The 16,723-nt window shown below is 38.2% G+C and overlaps 1 pseudogene; it reads left to right on the forward strand.

Moving 5' to 3' along the window:
- Nucleotides 1-286: 286 nt before the first annotated feature.
- Nucleotides 287-16,723, forward strand: part of LOC102239705 — a 76,555-nt pseudogene continuing 60,118 nt past the window's right edge.

A 16,723-nucleotide genomic window follows, 5' to 3' on the forward strand; every position in this document is an offset into this window, starting at 1 on the left:
TGGAGAGAATTCAAGATGGACATGTCTAGAAACTGCATGCCCTTCTCACCCACCAGTCTTGCTTGGAAAAAAAGGAAGCATGTACCTCTACTTAAGTTTTATGCCTTGGGATCTTAGAGAAGAAAAGACATTGCCTACTTGGCCTTAGTGGAAGGGGAAATCAAGCTTCAGAGGTAAGTCCTTTATGGTATCCTGGTGGCATGACATACAAATCTAGCATGAAAGAGACTCCAAACTCACATGTCTATTCCCTCAGCTCTGGTTTCCCTTGGCTTGGGAGTCGTCTATGGATTCCAGAGGGACTCTGGAATTACCAAAGGAAGAGAAAAGTGATGGCCTGTCTGCCAGAATGTTCATCCCTGACAGTGCTTGGGCAGATTCCCAGCAGGAATCTGATGGAAGAGGCTGCTACTTGGCAGGTCGGTAGTAACAAGGATCCAGAGCCCTGGTAACACCTTGAGTAAGAGGCCAGATTAAAATTACACACCTTTCCCCTCTTCTCTGTGGTGGCATTTACATATGCTTCCCAGAGAATGGGGGAGAGGGGGCAGGGGGCAGTGAGGAGCACATACAACAAACAATCATAAACCCAAATAACTAATGGATTAAATTTACCTGGAAGGAACTACAGTAACTTCCTGCATCAGGATAAATGAGACGGGGCGGTATAAAACAAAAATAGTTTCAATTACAAAAAGGAACCAAAGTCACTCAAAAGTCACCTAAGTGTGTGACTGTGACATTTATATCGACCATATCTATGTTTGAGTGGGAAAAATTACAAATTATGAAATACAAATTTAAAAAATACTTTTTAAAGTGTATAATAACAGTTCTATCTCTGGAGATAATGGATATTCATTAAACTTTAAGAAGCTATAAGAAGCCAAGTAGATTCTTACTGTCTTCCCATTAAAACCAGCCTTCTCTATATCTCTTTTGAGACCACATGTTCCTCTGTGTGAATTTTGGTCCTGCAATTAAGAGATATGGACAATTTTTGACCCAATATTTATCATAATACAGTCACAGAGTAGGTAAAATTATGGTATAGAATCAGATATGCCATAAATACACAAAACATTCTGTTTTCATGGGTATACTAGTAAGTCGGAACCTGTCTAAAGAGGGAACTCAGACAAAGCCTATGTAAATGTGGCCAAGCTTTAATGTATGGTCACATATCACGTACACGGATTATGTACAGCAGAGGTTCATGTGCACACAGTTTGAAAGAGAATATTTCTGCTCTAAGGTATGACTGCCTGAGCTTTTAATTGCCTTGAAAACTAAACTCTTGAGATCCATGTGTATTGTTTAATAATAACAATAAGAGTACAATAAACATCTATACTCCTAAATGTTCAAAAACTGAAAATAACTTCAATACAGTTTTTCAAAAATATATAATACCTAACTTAACTTATTAAATAAAAATATATCTTATTTCGGTCTGAAAAGAAAAAAAAAAGATGCTTCCCCTCTCAAAGCAAGCCATATGCTTACCAGGACCATATGGGATCATCTGGGAGGGAAAAGTGAAAAGAAATTTATCTTATTGCATCCCATTAGGTTTCAAAGGAAATATGTGCTTTAAATATCTAAATAAAAGTAAGCTTAATAAAGCAGGTCACCTTCTTCAGCTGTGTGTGTGTGTGTGTGCTTGTGTCTTGATAATTGACATCATGCTTTCAATTAGTCCAGAAAAGTATTTTAGAATGAATGATGGAGGCAGTCTTGTAACAGAAGAAATCTAGTCCTACTCTATAAAATCACATGAATAACTATAATCACTTAACTTTATATATTACTAGAGGCCCGGTGCATGAAATTCTTGCATGGGTAGGGTTCCTAGGTCTGGGCGGCGATCAGGGCCGATCAGGTTCCCCGCCTCCTCCTTCCCTCACTCCCTCAGTGCCCCACCACCGCCGCTGGTCGCCTGCCATGTTCAGCGCACATCATAATGCGCGATTGAACTCCCTGTCTCCCAGTCGAACTCCTGAGGGGACAATTTGCATATTAGCCTTTTATTGTATAAGATAAAAAAACACAAAATCCATTAAAGATGACTTTTTCTCCCAAACCAGATGATCACTTTTGATAGCAAGAGAAAGCCTGTTAGTGTAGCAGGTAGGAGCATAGACTGTGGAACCAGACTGTTGGATTCAAAACCAGGCTCCACTACCTACAAAGGGTGTAACCTTGACAAGTTAGTTAACTAATCCGTGCCTCGGTTTTCTCATAAAATTATCTTGATATTATCTGAAGTGTTTGCCATTATCATTATCATCATCGATGCAACAAATTTAGCCAGTTTCTGGTAGATGATAAATGTTTGCTGCTGTTGTGCTCACTGCCATCACCATCACTATCACCATCACCACCAGTTGCTCCACAGTTCAACCAGTTATCCTGCATTCGCCTTACATCAGGGAGTACTGGTGCTGGGGCAGTCTCTTCATATAAAGGAGAACCACTGAAATATGTTGTGACAACCTTCACTCTCTCTTTTGAGCTACCTTCCTTACATTAGTGGGAATAAAGATTTTTGTGTCTTTGTCCTCTTCTCTTTGACACTTCATAGACTACAGAGTTTTTAAAATTGAAATGCAATTCATATACCATAAAATTCACCCTTTTATAGTATATTCTTCAATGTTTCATAGTATATTGTGCAACCATCACCACTACCTATTTCTAGAACATTTTCATCACACCCCCCAATCTTAAAACCACTGGGAAATGAATTTTGTATTCAACATACACATTTTTGGGATTTAGGGCAATTATTGTTATCACTATGGGAGAGACTGTTAGCTACTCACTCCAAAGTGTGTTCCCCTTTCTCTCTTAAACTAGGTATGTAGCTGCCCAGGATAAAAACTGCATGGCCCAGATACCCCTGAACCTAGCCATGGCTCTGTAACTAAGGTCTTGCCAATAAACTATTAAAAGAGATACTGAGTGACAGCTTCTGGGACAGTCCTATGAGCCAACTGATGTATGTATGCCTTTTTCTCCATCACTACCTTATTGCTTGTCCCTTCCTCCATCCCACTGCCTAAAATATGGGTTGTAATGACTAGAGTTCTGGTAGCTATTTTGGGTCACAATGTGCCCTTGAGAATCAAAGCCTAGAATGATTTAAGAGAAAATGAGAATGAGCCTTAGTCTCACGCACCTTTGATCATACTGGCCCTGAAATTTCTATCTTTAGAAAATGGCTTTTACACAGGAGAGAAACAAAGGTCTCTGTTTATGTCGTTATTTGGGGAGGTTTCAGTCACATACAGTGGAATTAATACTAAATGGCATAACCTTACAATATTCCCATTGGTGCCATACATTTTGAGTTGCCGAGAAGGTAGAGTACTTGAAAAGCTGATACCAATTTATTTCACTCTTCTTGAGAATTATACCAAATTGGAGTTCATCACAGAACACCATAGTTTGCAACAACTTATTTAACTTAGCTTTCTACATATATGCTCCACACACTCACTCATTTATACTTTGGGGTACATGTAATACATGAAAATCAATCATCTCCATAGAAACTTGGGCCATTTACCTACAGGGGCAACTGGTCATACTGTCAAACCAATCTACTAAATTGTACTTTCAAACTGGTGACCACACATATAGCCACAGTTAACTCCATTAAAGCTCATTGGAGTGTACGAAGCAATAACTCATGTGGGCATCTAATTGCAAACTAAAATAAGGTCCACCTGAAATGTGTTTAGCAGCTCCTTTAAACCTGCTTCATGTATAATCAAGTTCAATCTTCTGAAAAAACAACAACAACAACACCACAACAAAATAAAGTGCTATATTTGAACACTTTCGAACCTGCTTCATGTATAATCAAGTTCAATCTTCTGGAAAAAAAAAAAAAACAACACCACCACAACAAAATAAAGTGCTATATTTGAACACTTTCCTATTAAAAGAATGAACTATCTTCAAATGATACTTACAATCTAAATCAGTGATGGCGAACCTTTTGAGCTTGGCGTGTCAGCATTTTGGAAAACCCTAACCTAACTTTGGTGCCGTGTCACATATAGAAATTTTTTGATATTTGCAACCATAGTAAAACAAAGACTTATATTTTTGATATTTATTTTACATATTTAAATGCCATTTAACAGAGAAAAATCAACCAAAAAAAATGAGTTCGCGTGTCACCTCTGACATGTGTGTCATAGGTTCACCATCACTGATCTAAATACTCTGCCATTACCCTGGTGAGCTTACATTAAAAAAAAACACACACAACACATTTTGACAGTGAGAATTAAAATGTTAATATTCTAAACCCCTAGAGAGCAAGAACTGCTTAACGCATCTTTAAGATAGACTAGTGTGTTGAATATAGTAGGTGCTCAGTATTGCTGAGATGACTCAGTATTCTTTAAATGCATATCATCTTAATCATTTAAGTAAGAGACCTGTTTTGTGACCTTGGGAAAATTACTTTTCTTTTTTATTTCTTCATTTGTTAGGATTAATGAGATATGTAGGCAAAGTACCTTAACAGCACCTGTTATGGAAGAGATAGACAATACATGAGAGTTGCTATTCTCATTACTACGGTTGTTGATATATCATAAAACATAGTTTTTGTTTAAAATATCTATTGCAGATGGTCTACAATATGTAGAAAAAGATAAATAAAGATAAAGTAGGAGGAATGCCACAAGAAATGCAAAGCATTTTTGGAACAGTATCCAAGAATTAACTCCTATTCTGAATTTTTTGACTGTCTATACCACACTACAGCTCTATCCACACCCTTACTTGCCTATCCTCCCTTCACCATTCTACCCTCTGAGATCTCATGATTTCCTACTTCCTTTCACAAACTTTCTCTAATATTCCACTCCTGGCTTATCATCCTTGCAGATTAAGAGCCTAGTCATGGACTCTCCACATCTGTGGTGGGTCCTCTGAGCAGCATGGAAAGGCAGGGCAGTGGCTGGTTCCATGAGCAAATCCCATGACTGCTCAGAGAGACAAGCTCACTCTGAGGACCAGCCTGAGGGCAGCTTTCTGGAGCAGGTGAGACTTAAGGTGGGTTAGTAAAGGGGGCTTAGAGAAAAGGAAGACCTGCCAGGCAGAAGAGGCCCTGTGACCTGGTAATTTCATATGGGAACAAAGTGTGGTCTCAGCAGGCTGGAGGGAAGAAGGTCTAACCGGATGTCAGAAACAAGGTTAGAGGTCAGGAGGGGCCAGAGTAAGGGGTTTTGACAGTGAACTGTGTTGAGGAACATGACCTTACAGAAACACCTACTTGGCTTTGACATGCACATACTCATTGTATGAAGGGCCAAGTGGAGCTTTAGGCATAATATGTTAGTACAGGTCCAGACAGAATGAATGGGCAGCCAATTGATGTTTGTGGAGAATTGGAAAGGAAGGTGAGTCTACTATAGGTAGGAAGACCTAACTTCAGAAACACATAATTGATTTTGACATAAAACATAATTTGAATAGAAATCAGAAAAGTTCATCAAATAGTAAGGAATTTGAATTTTCACTAAATATCTAATTTGAAACAGTATCTGAGGGCTGTAACAACATCTAGAACATGTTTATCTTAAAGCTCAGGAAAACAAGGTTCAGAAAGTTGAATGACTTGCCTGATGTCTCCCAGCCAGTTAGAGATAAAGCCTCAACCTGACATCACCACCCCTCCCAGGCTTTAGGCTCTACAAACGACACTGTCCCATCAAATCCCACAGTCCTAGTGTTGGTAAAACCTTTTCACCGTAGATAAATATATCTTCTCTTAGCAAAAGTTACATGTGCATATTTAAGTAATCCAGATATTTAGTCTTTCTTTTTAATATTCATTTTCCTTTGCCAACATCAAGTTGAAATCAAACTTAATAAAATAACACAAAAGGAAACTAAAATGTGCTCCTTCTCAAAACTTTCCATTGGTGATAATGCTATTACTTTTTAACCTGAACCAAAATATGACATTTTTCTTCTTCCTTAAAAGTTACTATTAACAAAGGTAATATAGTATACAGAATTTTAAAATCAATATTTAGAGACTAGCAGCCCAGTGCACAAATTCGTGTGGCGCTGCCCACCCTCGAGTTGCCTCGGGCTGGTCCTGCCTTCTCCTTCCACCCCCATCTCCCATCTCCATAGCAACGCCCGAGGCATGAGCAGGTAGCCTCCTGATGATAGGAACTAATAAAGCGCTAATATGCTAATGGTCTGGTTGTGACATGTTACAGCGTCCCAGCTAATTTGCATATTACCTCTTTATATGTATAGATTATATCTACTCAATAATATTATACTGGTACATATGTCTTTTTAATGGTTTGCTTCAATTGTCAATCTGATTACAATTTCAATTTTAAAGGCCTAAATTTCTACCTACTTTGAAATAACACCTAATCTAAAAAATATGTCTATCCAAATTAGAAGATTAAAAAAATAAACTCTAAGAGGATATGCTCCCTCAAAGACACACTTTGCCCATGCCTACAACCCATAGTATTCTCTTACATTTTCTTAAATTCAGGTGACAGGAGTTTGGTGCCAAATGACCTTGGCTTTCTGCTACAGTTGTGGGCAACCATTTCTCTCTAGCTGCCTTCAACTACTGATGGTCAGCACCTCCACACACACCTAAGACATAGATGCCTATTAAGCATAGGCATTTAAACTCCTCACGGAGGCTGATCTGTTCAGCTCTCCCTTACAAACAACTAAGGAGCTCCTTTGAAAGTTACTTGTCTTTCCAGGAGATGAATTAGTTCTTTATATTAAGGATATTTAGTACAAGGAAGCAATCAGTTATTCTCTGGTACCCCAAGTGATTTTCTGAGGTGTAATTTTTTTTCTTTTTACCTTTTGGACTTTTTATCCAAGGATAACATGCAGAGAGAAATGTGCATGAATCTTAAATCAGTCTGTAAGAGTTAGTTTTTGCTTATTAGGAAAGTTTGAAAGTTAAGCAGCAAATAGTCCGCTCCTCACATTTATAACTTTTGCTAAAGATATTTGACATTCATTCCTAAGTATGCTAGTTTACTTTAGGATAACTATAAGTGGAGACTATCTCAGGAATGTAAATGGTAACTTAAAGGAACAAAGTCGGAGTTCATGCCTAGCAAGAATTTATTCGGTATTGAAATTTCACCATTACTGACAAAGTTCTCTTTGGGCAAGACCTAACAGTGTGAAACCTGAAATATGCTCAGAAAGAGTCCTTAAATTCATGTGTTTTTCAAATATTTCTAACTGATGTTAAATTTTTAAAACAGAATTATATGTTTTGAGAGGTTGTTTGACCTTAAAGATCTGCTTTCCTGAGTGCTGGGATTTTTAATGTTTCACATTTTATTACTTCCAGTGTCTTTTAAGTAATTAATCTTGATATCTATTTGTTATTTGGAATAAATGACAGAATCCTAGCAAATAGCGGACATCTCATAAACAACAGATAGGAACTGTATAAGCTGTAAGGAAATTAGAACTTGATAAAGAAAAAAAAATTTCCCCCCTTAAAGGATAATGGTTTTCTCCATAAATTCCAAAGGTCAAGTGTAAAAAAGTAGTCCCTCTCCTTAAAGACTGAGATTCATCATCCTGACATTATTTACTGGAGTTGCAGTTCATGAACTGATAGGAGGCCCCATGATCGTGTGTTCTGTTGTCTTACGTTAGACTACTCCTTAATTATACTGTGAGGCAAAAATGCACATAGTGTATATATTAAATCTTGGGCATTGACTTTGTCACTTTATGCCAATTCAACCACTGCTAATAAAAATAGCATTTATTTTACATGTATTTAAGGATATTTCAATCAGAAAAAGTTCAGTAAATAATAAATTTTCCTGTAACCAGTAGCTATGTAAGCATATATTAACATTTAATCTTATATATTATAGATATGGTTAAAGTGTACTATGTCCATCTCCCTAATCCTATTTCCCTTCTTCTCTACCTGTCCATTAAGTAACCAATGTCACTAAGTTGGAACATATTTTTCCCACCCATTTTTATATATAACTAGTGACCCGGTGCACAGATTCGTGCACATTTAAAGAAAATTAATTAGAAGGTGGCCAGCGGGACTGGACAAGATGGGCCAAACATGCCCTGAAACCAACCTCCCACAGTTCCTCCCCGGTGTCTGCAGAGTGAGGGGGTCCCTCCAGCAGGCGGGGTCCCTTGGCCTGGCCTGTGGGGATTGGGCCAAAACAGGCTCTCTGACATACCCCGAGGGGTCCAGGATTGCGAGAGAGTGCAGGCCAGGCCAAGGGACCCCACTGATGCACAAATCCGTGCACCAGGCCTCTAGTCAATTAATAAAAATATAGTAGTCACTAATCAATGAGGCTTTATGAAGCTATAAGCAGCTTTGAGCAAGTGTGCTTATGCAATTAAGTGTTAATTCCTTCTTCTCTTTATGCCACAAACACTTAGGAAGAAAAGGAGATCACACTTTTGTGTAATTCTGTCAAGAATGTACTGAATGAATTTAGATGAGAAGATGCTAATGAGGGAGCAAGAAGGTAAGTCATTTTTTAGTAATATAAATCTTCTTGACACACTGCTACTTGTATTTATAGCCACTCAATACTCCACAGTAGTAGCCAACAGAGAAGTATAATTAAGCTAATTAAATTATTATTTTTCAAATCTTATCAGTTAAATTCTAATGTTTCCTTTCCATTGGCAGGGTTAAAGAGGAAGTTAGTGGACACCTTGAAAACATATGGAAATAGTTATATTCCATTTTACATCATTGTATGCGTGTTGGGTGAACTAATTTTTCAGTTCATGGAAATAATACTTACCCCCAACCTTTCTCAACCCCTGCCAAACTGAAGGGAGAAAAAAATGGATCGGAAGCAGAATCATTCCTAATAAATTGCATGTTTTGTTTTAGTTGAGCTTCAGAAAATTACTGACTTGACCTAGAGAACAAACTCTATCTTTTCACAGGCAATCTTTAAAAACAAGCATTTCTGAGGATCCCGCCTGAAAGCTCACCTCTCTTCCACAAAGGACACCTCTATGTCACCAGTCATTAAAACGACCATTCTACCTTCAATTGGAATAAATATTTAAATAACTTTTCTTTTCTACCAAGGTACAATAGTGGCTTAAATAACCGGTTTGTGAACCACAAAGCTATTGGCAGATGAGGTTTGCACTAATTACATACTGAAGAAACTCCCCATTCTGTAATGACTTTCATGTTAATTATTATCCTGATTTTGTATCTGGCTGCCAACCAAAAACAACTGTGATCTGTTCCTGGACTATTCCAAGAATGAATAGCAGCCTTTGACAAACATCCTATTTCTGTAAACAATGCAAACCATATACATGCAGAGTTCCGCAATGATTCCAAGTTTAGCTGCCTGCTGTGGATCCTAGACAAATGGCTCACTTGGATTGCTGTTCACAGTGTGGTGAATGAATGGAATTAGCCCTCTGAGAGGAAGCTAACTAGAAAGTTTCTCGAATGCAATGTAAAAGTTAATTGTGCCAAAAGGCCCTAATTGAGAGGGAGTTGAGGAAATGTTACTTAAAGGTCAAAAATCAGCCCCCTCTCCCAAATTAAACGTTTAGGTGAAAGAGTTTCACAAATGAGTTAGGATGTTCTGTTTTACAAAAATTATTTGAAAGAACAAAGGTTATAAAGGAGAAAAATTTTAAAAAGAAAATAACAATAGTTTTACCCAGAAATGTGACAAGATGTATTCTGCAGTTAATGTTACTTCTGTTCAAAATGTTAAATGTATTGGGGATAAATTTGTTAGTCCCACAATTACAAATTTACATTCTTTACTATAAACTTACACACTGACTTAAGAGGATAGAATGAACATAATCCCCAATGTTCTTTCCTCACCTCATTAAAAACAAGATATTCGTACCATTTTAACAATAATTTGCATTTAGAAGGACTTTCACATTTATAAGGCCCCTTACATGCAGTGTTTTCAACATAAACACTAACAACAGAGCAATACTGGTAGAGAATAGTCACAGTGTTATTGTTTTTCCCCTCAACAAACACTTAACACAACTGAGCGTTCGTTATTTCCAAGGACAGCACTAGATGCTTGGGAGGTGAGAATCAACATGTATCCCCACCTCAAGGAGCAGAGCTACTAAGTCCAGTAGGAGAAGCGAAATAAGTGCATAAATGTTTAGGATACTAGAGAGGACTTACTTGAAAGCAGACAGAATTGTACAAACAGATTATGTTGCTCAACTATTTTTCCTCTCACCCACCTGCGCTTGCCAAATGGTGTTTGTGACCTATACCAGGAAGCTCTCTGGAGGATTCTCCCATTCTGCTACAGAGCCTCCTCCCAATAGAGCAGAAACTCACAAATAAGAGGCACAAAAGGAATTTCCACTTTCCTGGCTACTAATGCAAGTAACAACTCATGTTTAAATTCTTTACCTTAGACAAATACAGAGATGATGGTGATTTCATCTTTTCATGTCTAGAACATAAAGTTACACTTTCAAAGTTTTATGTCCTCTGGCCCAAATGAAGTGCTCAGAGAGAGAAAGACACACCTTACACAGAAATCGTTAGAATTTCACAAATGTATTATAAGACTGAATTAGCTTCTGGTATTTAGGAAGCTTTGATCTTTTCTTTTCCCCCTCACATTTTCTCATATAACCCAGGTTCTGACAGTGTTGGTAGGCAATTCCTCTTTCAGGTTTTATGCTTCAATCTACTCCCTGACTCATGACCTCAATACGTTTAAGGAAATTCAGCAGCATGCACCCTTTTTATTATGATGTAAATCAATGTAATGACAATGTTCATGACACTTTCAATGCTTGCCAAGTGACAAATATTGTTTTTAGTGACACTACTATAACAATTCCATTATGTTCATAATGAGTTCATACTATTCAATTTCCTTTACAGTATAAATTATGTAATAATTAGACTTGCTTATGAAGTGTGAACACAGTATCCACATAGCGGCACTTTCCAGGACTTTGAATAAACCAAATCCAAAATCAGCTAACATATTGCAGATTTTGCATAATATCAAATGGAACAAAATTAAAATACATCTACAAAATATTGTTCACAGAAAGGAGGAATAAAATTTAGGTGGCAATGTGTGTGTACCAGAGTAGATCACACACACACAAAATAAAAGCTTAAGCAAACAACAAAGTTTAAAAGGTATGCTCTGCATATTCAGATTTTACTGATAAACACACACACACACACACACACACACCATATGAAAATTAATTATAATTCCCTTGGAACCTTTGCCCCTGTTCCTGCCCATACTGGGGCACAAGCTCTGAGAAGGATTTGAATGCCCACCATAGAGAGGATGGGAATGACAAAAGCACTAAGAGGTGGCCTGTGAGTGGCTTGGGAAGCTAATTTACTCAATGTCTGCAAGAAAAGTTTATGAGACAAATATGCAAACACACTCTTTTAGGAGGACTATGAGGAGGCAGAGTAGAGGAGGCAGAAATAAAGACACGTATATTTGCTAAGGCATTCTCTTCTGTGATCCTACCATTTTATGATTGGACAAGAAATCCATTGTCTTGTGCATACAGCATCCTCTAATTACAATGTGAGTCCTTCTGAGCACAAGGTCAGCACCATGAAGAGCCACATTTAGAACCTTCTGAAGTCACCAATCCAATTCTCACATAAAGTACAATTACCAACTATAGTTTGATTTGCAAGCAAAAGGAACCTGCATCTTGACCTCTCCTGTCAATGATACTGCTTGTTTTCACTTAAGAGATCATTTTTCTAGACTTTTCCTCCTCAAAACCACCACCAGAGAAACAAACTTTCATAAAATAAATATGACTAACACTTTGAAGTAAAAATATCCACAAAGAAGCTAGGATTGGAAGATGGTGGAATTTCCATTGACCCATAAAACAACTTGGGCTTTAAATATAAACCTCCTTTTTTCTTCACTCATTTAAATTATTACCATTTCATGTTTGGACTGGCTGGCAAAACATCAGTTATTTTCATGTGAATCCTCCACATGCTGCCCCAAACAAACTTGAACGCTTAAGTAAGAAGTTTGAAGCTTGCCAGACTCAGAGAAAGTCAGAAAGGTGTCCCATACAGTCTGTCCACAGCCCTACCACTTTGCTTCCCTATCCTTCTCACAGATACGAGAAATACCATCCAATCCTCTTCAGATTTGCTAAAACCAACAACCATGGCAAGTGAGAAATAGCAATTGAACTTCTGTGTTTCTAAGAATACATAGGAGAGACACTGTACCGGGTCTTCAGTTCTGTGAGTATTCAGGAGGTCAGACAGGAAATCTTCATAATATTGCACTCTTCCAACCAGTGGATATTCCCTCAGGAAAACAAGCCCTTCATGTTGGTCTCCGCATACCTAGAGAGATAAGATAGCTGAGTTAAGCCTTCAGACAGAGCCTGGAGGGAGGGGGCACAGAGGAATTAATGTCTCTGAGTTGTAGAAACTTCTTGGATTCATTTCAAGTCTGATTAGAGCAATCAAAAACAATGCGCGCAAATACATATTAATGTGAGAGCCACTAAAAAATTCTGACATGTGGCTAAGCCTTGATTGAATGCCAGAAAGTCCCCTGCTAAGTTGGTGCCTCTTAATTGACTGGTGCACATGGTGATTATAGCTTATCTTTGTGGCCAGCTCCAGTGCGGTCAGGCTCCTCGACTCATTCCATTGGGTTACTCATCTGTATGTTTGTGTCACATCAGGGTCTTGGATCCACAGGGATCTATTCCTAGCCCCATAGATCTGAGTCCCATCGATCTGAGCATCAGGTGGACCCTGATGTCCTATTAAATATCTAGGACAGGATATGTGGGATAGGAGCTGGCCTGCGCCCAGGACTGACTTCCTGAGTTAATCAAGTGCTTTAGAACCAAGATGCACTTGAGCTACTCTGGAGGGAGGTACTGGAGAACTTTTATCTAGAGCTTATCACATACCAGGTTCTTTACACTTGCTATCTTGCACCAGCCCCAGGAGGTGTCGGTTATTAGCCACACTTTACAAATTAGGAACGGGAGGCACAACGGGTTTCGGGAATCTGCCAAGTTAGTAAGTGTTGAAATCAGGACTCAAATACAGGACTGACTCTAAAACCCTTTTCTTTTAATTATATCGCTTTACTACTGAACTACTCAGACCTCCTCTGGTGTAGGATAAACTATTAAATAACTCCTATAAATTCAAAGAATAATCAATTCACCCAGGGATGATATCAGCATTATTGGATTGCTGAGAAAATCTGAAATAATATATGCAAAGTACTTAGTAAAGTGACTCGCATATAGTAAGCATTCAATAAACAGCCATCATTAACAAAAGCACATGCTGCTCAAGGAAAAATCTACACATTTAACATACATGAAGTACTTGGATATTTACATTTGTAATAGACATTATAAATGGGTATTATATTACCTTCACATTATCTTTATATTGCTTTAACTTTCAACTTTTATACATTTTTAATTTTATAGCTTTATATGGTACTAGTGGCCCAGTGCATGAAATTCGTGCATGGAAGGGGTGTCCCTCAGCCCGACCTGCCCCCTCTCCAATCTGGGACCCCTTGGGGATTGGGCCTAAACCAGCAGTCAGACATCCCTCTTGCAATCCAGGGCTGATCGCCCCTAACCACTGCCTGCCTGATCACCCCTAACCACTCTGCCTGCTGGCCTCCTCGCCCCCAACTGCCCCCCCTTGCCAGCCCAATCCCCCCCAACTGCCCCCCAGAATATAGAAAAAGCATTTGACAAAATCCAACACCCATTTTTGACAAAAAACAAAAACTCTCAGCAAAGTTGTAATAGATTGATCATACCTCAACATAATAAAGGCCATATGTGACAAACCAACAGTGAACATCTTACTCAATGGGCAAAAACCAAAACCATTTCCCCTAAGAACCTGAACAAGACAGTGATGTCCACTTTCACCACTCTTATTTAACAATAGTGGCCCGGTGGGTGCATGAAATCTGTGCGGGGGTAGGGGGGTGGGCAGGGAAGGTTCCCCTCAGCTCAGCCTGCACCCTCTCCAATCGGACATCCCCCTTGCAATCTGGAACCGCTGGCTCCTAACTGCTCACCTGCCTGCCAGCCTGATCTCCCTAACTGCTCTCCCCTGCTGGCCTGATCACCCCTAACCACCTCTGCCTCAGCCCCACCACCATGGCTTTGTCCGAAAGGACGTCTGGAAGGTCTCCAGGTCTAATTAGCATATTACCCTTTTATTAGTATAGATTGATAATATCTGTAATGACTATGGGGGTATTTATCACATTAATTTGTACTGTCTTGAAAGTCTGCAATAATCCATAATAATGAAAATCATTTTAAGCCCTAAGTCTTTTGGAAACAATGATAATTTTCTTTAATTCATATGTAAATGGCTTCTGCTGATAGATATACAGTATGCTCTGCATCATTGTAGTAGATAGAATCTTGGACCCATTTTCTCCCTTTGCAGACATTATTACATTTACTGAGTTGTTGACTTCAAGATAGGGTTAGTTTCCTATGTTATCCAGGTGAGACCAATAAAATCACATGTGGCCTTAAAAGCAGAAATTTCAACGAGATGAGGGCAGAAGAGTAAGTCAGAGAGATTCATATAATGAGAAAGACGTGAATTGCTATGTCGTTGGCTTGAAGATGGAGTTGGGTATATGGAAATGTGAGAGGAAAATGAGTTCTGCCAATGAGTGAGGGGTAGAAGACCTGAGGCCTAGTTGAGAACTATATCTTAGGCCATTAATTGGCTTTTAGCCCAATAAGACTCTGAGAAGAGAATCTAGCCATGCCTTGACAGAGTTTTGACTTACAGAAATAGTGAGATAATACTCTTGTATTGTTTTAAGCCATTAAATCTGTGGTAATCATGGCAGCAACAGAAAACTTACATAATCACCAAGAGGCAGGGTAACAGAGGTTAGCTTGTTTCTTCTCCTACATTAAGTTTCCTAAGGATTGACCAGCACTAAACAACTAAAGGTAGAATTTGCAAGAACTAATTCTTGGAAATGTATCCCTTTGGCTAACCTAACTTAACCCTGTTACATTTGAAGTTAACTTTCTCTTACTTCTTTCTCATCAAAGTCAATCATCCCTGGATTCTATAGTTAAATATACCTCACGACCTGTCTAGACCATGTTACTTCCTTGCTCAGAAACTTTCAGGGTTTCCCTTCCTGCTGAGTACATTCTAAATTCAGGGGCTCAGTAGTCAAACCACCCACAGCTCTTTCCTAAATAAGGAGTAGTTGCATTTGTGGAACTCTGAAAATGACCAAGAACTGAGTTTAAAGTGACCTGGGATCAATGTGTTTTAATTTATTGTTTTCAAAAGAACTAATGTGTGGTGATTGCTACTGAATCTCACATTTTATGAATCATTTCTCCAAAAATCCTAGGCTATTCTGAATTCTAACTTTATTAGTCAAAATGGTAGCTATCTTTAGTCATCCAGTGCTGGAGTTCTTAAAAGTGTCAGTCTGAAAAACAGATTAATAAACTTAGATGCGCTTTCTTTGTGAAAACTTTTGTGACAGGGGAAACTTCTTTTGTTGAATTAATTAGAGACACAGACAAAAATGACTCAAATCTCTTCCAGAAGAGACAGTAAGATGTCAAATATAAGGAATATATACTTTAATTCTCAATCATACTATGTATTTGCTTTAAAAAATATTTTTCTGCCTTTTGTTTTTGCCAAGAATGTTGACATAAATCTCACAATTCTCACCAACATGCTTAATTTATCAAATATTTTTGTGTGGCATCAAGGCAGAAGGTTTTAATTAAACTAAAATTCAATTTAATCCTGAGAACAGATAAGAATGTGAAAGTTAAATGAATGTAAGTATAACCATTTTACCCCTGTACGTATCTTGTCTGTTTCTAATTTAATTTTTATCCATGAACACTATTACTAATTAGGCAATTTAAAATACCCAAGTTGCTTTGGTCAATATTACATTAATTTTGAATATCTATATTTATCAACCAGGAATAGTACCTATATTTTGAAACACTGTTATAATGAAGGAGCGATATCAAGATACATAAATATATAAATCTTATACTTCTATCTCAAGCTGCTTTTGAAAACTATTTAAATCCAAAGTAGTACTTTTACTTATTCATTCTTTTATTTACTCCTATGTATACACATTTACTCAAGTCCTATCAATTGCCAGGAGCTTCAGTATAGGACATATTTCTACGTGCTCACCAAAAGCCATCATTTTTTTCATCATCTTTCGTGTACACCTAGAGTACATTTCTAACACTCCTTGCCAGTTAAGGTGTTCAAGACTGAGTGTTAGCTGGTGGAAGTAACTGGTGCTACTACCAGGCCTGGTCCATAAAAATCTTCCACATCCCCTCCTCCATGCTCTTTTGCCCCCAGGTCTGTTTGGAATAAAGAAAGCCTCAGGGAAATCCTGGAATCAATTGTTAAAGGTGGAAGAGGCTCCATGAGCTTGGCTCCCTGAATAACTGCACACAGGAAAGCCATCCATGACCTATTCATTTACCTAATACTGTTGAGTGATCAAGAAGTAACAGCCTTCCAAAAAGAAAAAAAAAAGCAATAGTGTGGAGTGCATGAGAACAAGTGATGGGAACTGAATTTGCATAGTGGGAGGAGCTATATGATGAATCC

Source organism: Myotis brandtii, unplaced genomic scaffold (assembly GCF_000412655.1).
Source record: "Myotis brandtii unplaced genomic scaffold, ASM41265v1 scaffold30, whole genome shotgun sequence".
NCBI classification, from domain to species: Eukaryota; Metazoa; Chordata; class Mammalia; order Chiroptera; family Vespertilionidae; genus Myotis; species Myotis brandtii.